The sequence below is a fragment of the Hevea brasiliensis genome, chromosome 7 (assembly GCF_030052815.1).
Source record: "Hevea brasiliensis isolate MT/VB/25A 57/8 chromosome 7, ASM3005281v1, whole genome shotgun sequence".
Classification (NCBI taxonomy): domain Eukaryota; kingdom Viridiplantae; phylum Streptophyta; class Magnoliopsida; order Malpighiales; family Euphorbiaceae; genus Hevea; species Hevea brasiliensis.
In genome coordinates, this window is record NC_079499.1 from 69,921,394 (window position 1) to 69,932,616 (window position 11,223).

Here is an 11,223-nt window from a genome sequence, read left to right on the forward strand (position 1 = left end):
TGGATGCATAAGTTATGCGATCCCTTATGCGATTTTACTGGTTACGAGTCACTTATGCGAACCGCATGACTTGGTGCATAGGTTATGCACAATTCCGTGAAGGTGCATAAGGGAGGCGAGAATGTGCATAAGCTATCTTTGTCTCCTTATGCACATTTAATTTGGTTCTGGAACATTGATCTTTCTCCTTATGCAGATCTGCATAGCTTATGCGGCAAGTTATGCACAATTTGGTCAATGCATATTTCAGCTTGAAAACTTGTTTTTGACATCTTTGGCTGTAGAAGACACTCCTCAATGGCAAAATTCTCTTCAGTCCTTCAAAAACACCATTTTTCCTACAAAACAAAGTAAAAATTACAAATTAATCCAAAATTGACAATTATGGAAAACTAACTAAATAACTAATGAAATTAGCTAAAAGTGACTAATAATCAAATAAAATAGCTACGAAATTAAACCTAAATGATTATGCAAAATGTATGCATCAATTGCTTAGCGTGTTGCTTTTGCCACGCGTAGGTACTGGATATACAGATCGTGAGCCTAGTAGACCACAGACTGGGTGAGTCCATCCTACAGTTCTGCACAGTGTCCGTGTCACCTCAACTTCTGCAGTGCAATGGTAGGGCACTAGGTGTCATTTTGTCATTTTGTAACTAAATTTTTATTTTCTCATATGTAATTAAACTTATGTAATGTATATTGATGTTCATGTAAATTATGAAAATTGTATTTGTCAATGGAAAAGTAAATATCTATTTGTGATTTATACTTGATTATAATATGTGATGGATGATTGAGAAATGTTGTGGCGATCTTGATATTGAGATTTTGTTGATGAATTGAAGTTGAGATTGTTTGGAAATTATTTGGAAGTGTTTTTAACAGGTTCCGAAGAACTGTTTTCTCCATTTTTAGCCGGTATTCCACCGGATTTTCTATAAAATTTCCGGAACCTCAAATAAATTATAATTTCAATAAATGAACTATATTTCATAAACTATATTCAAAATTATGACAAAAAATTGATTAAGGAAAAATAGAGTGTGCCGATACACCGTGTGGCATTGCTTACTCGGGTATACTGTACACGGGTAAGGGGTGTCACACTTTTCCTACATTTAATTGATGGGAATTAGGATTGATTTGGTTAAATTGATGTACTAGCAAATTACTTCCCATGTATGTATATTGAGCACTTGAATTTAGGGGTTTGGAAAGTATATTTGAAAGCCTTAGCAAACTGCCATTTTTGGCAGCCTTGAAGTGCATGGATTAGTGCTTGTTTTCATGAATTAAATTGATGAATCATGGTAATTATGGTTTAAGGGCAGTGTATGTGAAGTGATAGTGGAATTGTATGTATGAACTTAAGTGATTCATGTATATGTGTATGTTGAATTAAACTTTGAGAATTAGGGTTGTAATATGTGCATTAAGCACTTGTGTATTTTGCCCAAATTGACATAATTGAGTTGTGATTAATGATTATTATAAGTGCCATGTATGCTTATTTGGAGTTTTGAAGAAGGAGGAGATGGAAATTGGGAGTGCGTATTGCTTACAGGTTGAGTTGTGGTTGAATCTAGTAGCTTTTTATTGCCATATCTCCCTTTGTGTTGCTCCAAATGGTATGAGGCCAATTGGAGGTGTTTTGGGACAGGACATCCAAACTTTCATTTTTCAAGAGGAAACCCTACCCAAATTTCATTTATAGGTTGGTCAAATTTTGGCTTGAATACGAGTAGCCTACTGGATTAGGCTCAGAATTGACCATATGAACAGTATGTGTTCATATGGCCATAACTTGCCCTAGGAAGGTTAGAATGACCTAAATTGTGAACCATTGAAAAGCTTAGACATAGGGCTACAACTTTGTTGAAGATCACAGAACCTAGAAATGTCATTTACTAAGTCAAATTGCTTGCACAAATTGAGGTATCAAAACTGTCCAGAACCATTGCAAACCCAGAATTTGACCATATGAACAGTAGTTATTAAAATGACCATAACTCACGCAAAATAGGTCCAAATGACCTGAGATTTATATCAATGGAAAGATTATACATAAAGCTATAACTCTTATGAAGACACCAAAGTCTAGAAATGACCAGAACCAAGTCAAATTGTTTTCCCAAATTAGGGTACTAAATCTGCCAGAATTGAAATTGACCTAAAAATGATCTAAATTTGTAATGAGAATGCAAACTGTCCATCTTTAGTAAATTGACGATATCTTGGTCTATAGAACTCAGAATGACATGAAATTAGTGGCAAAAATTCAATAAGACATAGACCTATAAAATTGCTTCTTTGACCAGAATCTAAAAATCAAGGGAAATAGGACATCTAGCTAGATCAATCTAGCATACTAAAATTGAAAAATTTACATTATATGCAATAAGTCTTAGAAATAAAATTGGCAATAAATGCCAACTTGTGAGAATTATAAAATGTACTATATTATCAACATATTGAGATGCAAAATGGAACTTGTTGATACTAGAATTAACCTATCCATGATGCATAAAAAGGTCAACATTTTTGTTGATCAGTGAAAGGCATAATAATGACCTATAAACCTTAAAAATAAAGAATTAAATATTTTAGCGTGTAAATGCCCTAGTCTTGCTTAGTTGACTAGTTTGGATAGGTTGGCATGTCAATAGGGTTCTGATAGCTGTACTATAAATGGCTTCATGCCATACTGTGTTTTATGGCTTATTATGCCACACTGCGATTTTAATAGCCTATGGCTATACGGATTTTAATAGCCTATGGCTATACGGATTATGTTATTATACTCGGCTTATTGCCTGATTTATTATATGGCTTATTAGCCACACTGTTTGCACACTGAGAGGTACTTTGTGACCGGTGGTGTGACAGCTTGAGGTACTACATACCCAGTGCTATTTTAACCATTTATCCAGTCTGGTCAGTTGTATAGGCTACACGGGCAGTCAATTAAAATATTATTCAATTTAGGCAGTTAAGTTAAGTTAATTATAATGAAATTTCAGTACAATTAAATCAAGTATTGGATGAAAGGAGTAAAAGAGATTAGCAATAGAACCATAACAAAAATACAATTTGTAGAACCGTAGAGACTTAAAATACAATACAGTTAGAATAATTTGTATACTAGATATTATTACTGAAAAGTTATAAACTTAGCACTTCAAAAGAGGAACAAACTAGTATATAAGATAGTCGATACTAAAAATACCATACCAAATTAAATTGATTCCTGACTATCCGAATTATGATTTATTTCTTTCTTTATTTGTATATATTTTGTTGTATTATTGTATCACTAAGCAAAAATACTTAGCGTGATGGGATTATTTCCTTGCGCAGGTACTGAAGGTAAAACTAGTAGACAGTTGACTAAGATTTTTAGAGTTCAGATCTGCAAAAGTGTCAGAAGAGTTCAAGGTTGCCACCTCCTCAGCAATGTATGTAAATAGGGCTCACATTAAGCATACTATGTATTTTGTATATTTTAATTATTTCTTATGTTGTAATTCAAATTAAGAAATTGTATTGAATACGTATATGATGTAATCAATTTGCATAATATGTAGACTGTGAACTTATGTAATTAGTTGATAAATTATGTTACTTAATGGAATTGAACATTTTGATATATGAGTTGATTCTGAATATGAATGAGATTGAAATTGTGAATATGGAAAATATGTGATATTTATTACACTAGTCAGATTTAATAAACAATGTTAGTGCCTAAACCTTAGATAAAGATTTGAATAAAAATATCAAGAACTGTAATGAAATCAGATAAGATCAGGTGCTCCGGCACTCCGTGTGACATGCCTTGCTCGGCTGCACTGTGGATGGGTGAGGTGTGTTACACTGTTGTTATCTAATATGCCAGCTAAGATGTTATAAGGTCGTGTGGTCATTTTATTAAATTAAACTGCAGAAAATAATAAGATTCCAATTAGTATATTATATTGAGTATGTTACGAAAATGATTATGGTCTTTTAATCAAATTAGTCCTCCCACTAATTTAGTGAATCCTACACTTCCAAAGTAGGAAACGAAAATCTCAGTTGGGTTGGATTTCTAGTTGGTGATTGATTTCTTATAAATTGTTAATCATCCTCAAGTACATTTATTCTTGGATTCATAATAATTCATAATTGAGTAACTCTTTACTCATTACATCTCATGTAAGGTTTAATCGATTATTTAGCCCCTAATGCTCAAAACCTCAGATACATCCATTTTTTGTATATCTTGCATTAGTTAAGTTGAGCCCACTAAGTTAGCAACTATGCAAATTTGAACCTTAATAATCATAAATACGTCCATTCTTGTAATGCTCTCACTGTAGGTAGTACGTACGTTCTACTGTTTCGATGACTAATGTCTGTTTGGACAATCAGAATGTCTGAAACTATACTTAAGCTCGAGTAAGGAGGCATAAATTGATGGAATAAGTGATAAAAATACAAGAAAAATTAAGAGGAAATAAAAGAAATGAAATGCAACTAGGTTAAATGAGCCGAGATTCCGGCAATGGGTGACCATACCGGTAAGTCACTGTGTAGACAGTTGATGACCCCAGGCCAGCAAGGAACCCTAGGAAATAATTTTCGGGACTTAATTAAAGGTTTACTGAGGTATAAATGACATTAAAAGTATCAAAGGAAATTCAAAAAAATTTAGTTAATCGGTACAGATGAAAATAAAAATGAAATAGACAGTATAAAAATTAAAGAAACCATCGGGTCAGGGATTTAGTCGGTATTACCGAAAAAGTTTGACTATAACCAGAAGAGATGCATTTTGGTCATTTGGCACATAGATTTGACTTTTGACCTAAATGTCCATTAAAATGAGTAACATTAAAATTTTGAAAAATCCCATTAAAACATGAAACTATATGTATAGTAATTAAAGGAACATAAAGGGAATTATTAGAAATGTTAAAACTTTAATTATTATAATTAATAAATAAATTTTTAGTGGGGCATATATAGGTATAAGGTGACAAAAATCAACCACTTAAACATTTCTTCTTCTTCAACCCTCACCATGGCTGAACCTTGCTCCCTTTTCTTCCTCCATGGATTCTCTTCTTCCAAGCCTTGAATCCCTTCCATTCTCACTGTAAAACTCTAAGTCCACTTCACAAAAATTTATCCCCACACCTTGGGAAGTCTATAGGTAGCCAAGGAAAGAGGAAATAAGGAGGTTTTCACAAGGTTAAGAAGCGGCCATCAAAGGTTAGTGCATGTTTTCTCTTCCTTCCTTTGTTAAATCTTGAATTGAGGTTGAAATGAGTAAGTATAACATGAAATTGAAAGCAAATGGTAAGAAAATTTGGAACCCTCATTTCAGTAGGCTTAGCTATTCTGTTGCACACCGGGAGACACAATGTGATCGATGGTGTGATGGTCCGAAGTACTTAGTACCCAGTACCAGTTTACCCATTTATCCAGTCTAGTCAACTAGTATAGATTACTTGGGCAGTATTAATAAATCTTACCAAACTTCAATTGAATAATATTGCAATAAACATTTGAGACTTAGTTCACCCAAAAATGTAAACATACATTCTGTACACATGTTTCTATTTTATTTTATTTTATTTTATTTTATTTTATATTGTCACCACTAAGCAGAATTGCTTAGCGCATCGCTTTTGCCACGCGCAGGTACTGGAGACATAGCTGGGGAGTCCAGCAGGCCTCATACAGGGTGAGCCTTCATATCTGCACTCAGAGTTCAGAGTCACCTCACATTACAGTGCATTTGGTAGGACATTAGGCCATTTTGATATTTTGATATTTTGATATTTTGTATTTTGTAACCTTCTGTAATGTATATTATAAATTCATGTAATTATGCTTTTGATGTAAGTATCTATGGAATATGTTCAGTAATAAATTGAGCATTTTTCATTGAGTTGATTGTGTTTTGAATTGAATTGAATTTTTGAGATACTGAAGTGAATTGAGAAATTGTTGAGAATATATTGGAGGTTGATTGAGAATAATGTGATGATATTATTAGAAGTGTTTTTAACAGGTTCAGAAGAACTATTTTTCCAATTTATAGCTGGCACTCTGCCGGATTTTCTATAAAATTTGCAGAAAAATTTAGATTTATCAATGAATTAAAAAAGGATTAATTGAAATTGAAACATGAATTGGTGTTCCGACACACTGAGTGGCATAACTTGCTCGGCTACACTGTAGACGGGTAAGGGGTGTCACATAGACTTAGAACTACAACATTTATGAAGGACACAGGCCCAAAAATACCTTTAACCAAACCAAATTATTAGCCCAAGTTAAGTCACAAAACTGTCCATAACCATATTGCCCATAAATTGCTAGACATAGGCTTACTTGACTTGTTTTGGCAAAAAAGCCATAACTTGATCTAAAAAAAATCGAAATGCAATGAAATTAGTGGCAAAATTTCCATAAGAGATCAATCTATAATATTCTTGACCAAAACTTAGAAATCAAGGGAACTAGGTCAATTGGCTAGGTCAGTTTAGTATGCAAATTCTGAAAATTGCCTAAGTGACAACTTGACCCCAGAACAGTCGTTTAGTCATATCTCCCACTAGAAAACTCCAATTTGGATGAGCTATATTGTTCTGGAAATCTAAGGAGCAGGGCTCCAACTTTATTTCAGACACTTTCTTCAAATTATGAATGTAAGAATCCTAAAAGTTGAGTCAAAGTCACTGACCTGAACTGGAATCCTATTGGCACAGAATACATGAGTCTAGGCCAGTGATTTGGCTATAAGTAATTCTAAAAAACTTGAAAAATTGCAATAAAAAATTCTAAGTGACCATATGACATAGAGCAACAAATTATATGAAGAACACTAAGCCTAAAAGTGGCTGTAACATATTCAATTAAATTAGTAAAGTGTAATACCAAAATCTTCCTAGTTAAGGAGCCAGAATTAGGAAATGAACTAGTTATTGTCATTTGGCCGTAACTTGAGTTCTAAAACTCCAAATGACATGATTGAAAAGGGAAAACAAAGACAAGACATAGAGGAATAACTTTCATAAAGGAAGTATGGTCAAACTGTAACACCCCTCATCCGTCTACAGTATAGTTGAGCAAGAAGTGCACATTCGGTGCCGGAGGACCCTATCTTATCCTGTCATGTCCATTGTTAATTTTTTAAACTTTGTAGAAAACATGTGGTAATATTTTTTTTATTACAATTTATTTCTGTGAAAATTCGGGCAGAACCTCCTCTAATTTGTTGGCATCTGGCGAGTTCCAATAGTTACCTATTAAAAATAATTTCATATCTGTATCATTTTTCCATGTACCATATCATATCATTTCAAGAAAATGAAATTTAGTTCATTCATATGAAAATTTATATACAAAAATTACAAGCTTTATTTATAGTCCAAAATATAAATTCATTCAATTACAATGTTCAAAATTAATATACATCTCATTATACATGAACTAAAATGCAAAACCCTAATTACATTGGGCCCTACCAAAATAAACATTATTGAGGTGAGCTCTGGACTGTAGCAGATCTGGACAACTGTAATCAGAGTACTACTGTGGGGGCTGTTGCTATGGCAGCTTCTGTGTCTAGTCTCCAGTACCTACGTGATAGAAAATCCAACGCGCTAAGCAAATTGCTTAGTAGTGCATAATCTTAAAGCAGAATAACTAAATAATTTAAAATGACAATAATATGTGAAATTTTATAATTCTAGGTCAATTGTATATTTCAATTGCACTTTGGGAATAATTTAATTATTAGTATCTTATTTGTGCATTTATTTCTTTCTCTATTTTTTAAAGTCATATAAGTGATCTCTTCATGTAATTATTTAATTTTTAAAGCTTATTACTTATTAGTCGTTTCATAACTTTAGCTGCTCTATAGGAGCATATTAATTTACTGGGATCTCTTCATATAATCAATTGATTTTTACAACCTATTACTCATATCTGTGATCTTTTTGGTACTTAATTAAATTTAAGACTCATTACTCATATTTGTGCCCAAGTAACCTATAATAGTCTATAAAGACTGGATATATGGGAATATTCATCCTGTATACAAGTATCATGTCAGACACTAGGCCAACGAGTAGGAATATAATATCCTGTATATAACTTTCTATCAGGCACAAGGCCAGTAGGCAGGCATATAATATCCTATATACAATTGTCTGTCAGGCACAAGGCCAGCGGGCGAGCATATAATATCCTGTATACAATTATGCACAATGGCATCTGTCATGTCAGGCACAAGGCCAGTGGGCAGGCTGTTAAAGCCAAAAATACAATATGCAAAATGGTATCTGTCATATCAGGCACAAGGCAAGCAGGCAGGTTGTTAAAGCCAAAAATACAATTAGGCACAATGGCCAACGGGCAGGCATATAGCTTGTAGAACAATCATATCAAACATATATTGTCAGTCCATGACTTTCCATATAGGCAGTACTGCTATTTGTAATCCCTAATTGGTATACCAATCGATCCAACTATATACATATAAGCCTAGGTATACTTTAGGCAAATTAATACTATTAAACACTTATAGTTTTATTATTTCATGCTATGTACTATTAAGGGTTCATAACATATTGTTATTTCACTTCATGCACTATCTATGCTTTATACCATTTTCATGTCATTATAATGGGAACATAGGTCCCAAGTACATATTCATATAACTTATGTATTTATTACTCTCATATTTTATGTCATGTACTATACCTATTCATAGTATTGTTATTTCATATATGATGGAAACATAGGTTCCAAGTGTGTTTTCATATGATTTATGTGTTTAACAAACCATTTAGGTAATTTATATTTTATGTATTAACTGATTTCATGTCACCTTATAGTGGAAAAGTAGGTCCCACATATCTATTTCATGCAATTTAGTATGTAGTGACTTATTAGGGATAAGTCCTTACCAAAAACAATTTAACTCAAGAACCTTTCTTTAGGTTCAGTTTTACTACATATCAAGTTGAGCAATTTGTGACTACTGTTTAGCCCCACTTCCTTCATGGAAGTTGTTCTTCTATGTCTTATATTTATTTTCCTTTTCAAATCATATCATTTGGACTTGTATAACTCAAGTTATGGTCAAATAACCATAACTGATCTTAAGTTATGGTAAAATAACCATAACTGATTCAGTTGCAAATTCTTGTTCCTTATATAGGCAGTTTTGGTATTACATTTTAGCAATTTATTTGAATAGGTTCTAGCAACATTTTTTCCTAGTGTTCTTCATAGGATTTGTTGCTCTATGTCTTATGGTCACTCAACTTTTCTAGTTGTAATTTCTTAAGTCATGTGGACTTACTTATAGTCACATTATTGGCCTGGACTCAAATATCCTATACTAACATGATTTCCATTTAGGTCAGTAGTTTTGATCCAAAATTTAAGCTTCTTACATTCATAATTTGAGGAAGGTGTCTAAAACAAAGTTAAACCCTTATTTCTTAGGTTTCCAAAACTATATGGCACATTTCAATTAAAGTTTTCTAGTAGGAGATATGCTTATAAGACTATGTTGGAGTCAAAGGTTACTTATGCACATTTCCAGAATTTATGCACTAAATTGGCCTAGCTAATTGACTTATATCTCTTGATTTCTGGGTTTTGGTCAAAATACCAATCTTATAGGTCTATGTCTTATTGAAATTTTAGCACTCGTTTCAGGGCATTTGGATTTCTGTGGACTAAGTTATTGCCTCTTTGCCAAAACTAGTCAAGTTGCCTAGACAAAGGCAATTATGGGTTATTTTGGTTCTGGATAGTTTTGGTGTTCCAACTTGTACAAGAAATTTAACTTAGTTAATGGCATTTCTGGGCTTGTATTCTTCACAAAAGTTGTAGCCCTATATCTAAGCTTTCCAATAGTATAAATTTTAGGTCATTTGGACTTGTCTAGAGTGAGTTATGTCCAAATGAATAAACACTGTTCATTTAGTCAATTTTCTAGGTTCATTAATTGGTAATTCAGATTAGGGCAACATATTGGTCATTTTCTGCACAAAATTTGGATATGGTTTCTACATGAAAATTAGACCATTTTAGGTCTAGTTTTACTTTCAATTAGCCTCATACCAATTGGGGTCACACAATTTCACTTATGGCTCAAAATATACACTACCCTAAAACATACTCAACCTGCACAAAAATTTACACTTTTGATTTCATTCTCCAACTCCCAAATTCCACATTTACATTCATGGAACTTCTAATATCATTAATTCACAACCCTAATTCAAATGGTCAAGGTCAATAATACTCACATTCAATCAAATTTCTAGCACAAGTATTTTCATTAATCAATACATAGCCTACATTTACTTATTCATCAACATCACAATTAACCATTTAAATTCATGAAATTATCAATGTCCCATGTTCTCAAGGCTTCCAAATTGGGACAATTGCATAAAGCCTTTAATACTTATCTCAAAACCCTAATTCAATTGTCATCCTCAACATTCACATGCACTTAAGTTCTAATACATATAATTACCTTAATCAATGTCACAAATCACCTTTTCATGTATGAATCAATCAATCTCCTATACCTTTCATGGCTGTCAAATTCATGGCTCCCCAAATACTCATTAATTTTCTCAATTTTCTTAGTATATCAACTCATCCCAAGCTCAAAAAAAGAATTAATGAAGAAAAGTAGGAAGATTAAGCACTAACCTTTTCTTGAGCTTGTTTAAACCTTGGAATTACTCCTTCCTTTTGATGCCTATAGTCTTTCCAAGAAGTAAGGACAAAGTTTAATGAAGGGACTTATGATTTTAGGTTGAAAAATGAAAAGATCTAAGCTTTGCATGAAAAGCTTGCATGGGGGATTTAGGAGAGAGCAATTCGGCCATTGTTGATGAAGTGAAGAAGAAGAAGAAAGTGGGTTGTGATCTTGTCATTTTATGGATTTATACACCCCCACTAAGTATAATTTAATTATTATTATATTAAAGTTTTCATATTTGCACTTAATCCCTCATTTTTTCCTTAATTACTTTACATGTATAATTTCACATCTTTATGAAATTTTTAAAATTTAATACTACTCATTTTTAACAGACGTTTAGGTTAAAAGTCAACTCTAGGTGCCAAATGACCAAAATGCCCCTCTTCGGTTCATATTATAACTTTTTCGGTAATACTGATTAAATC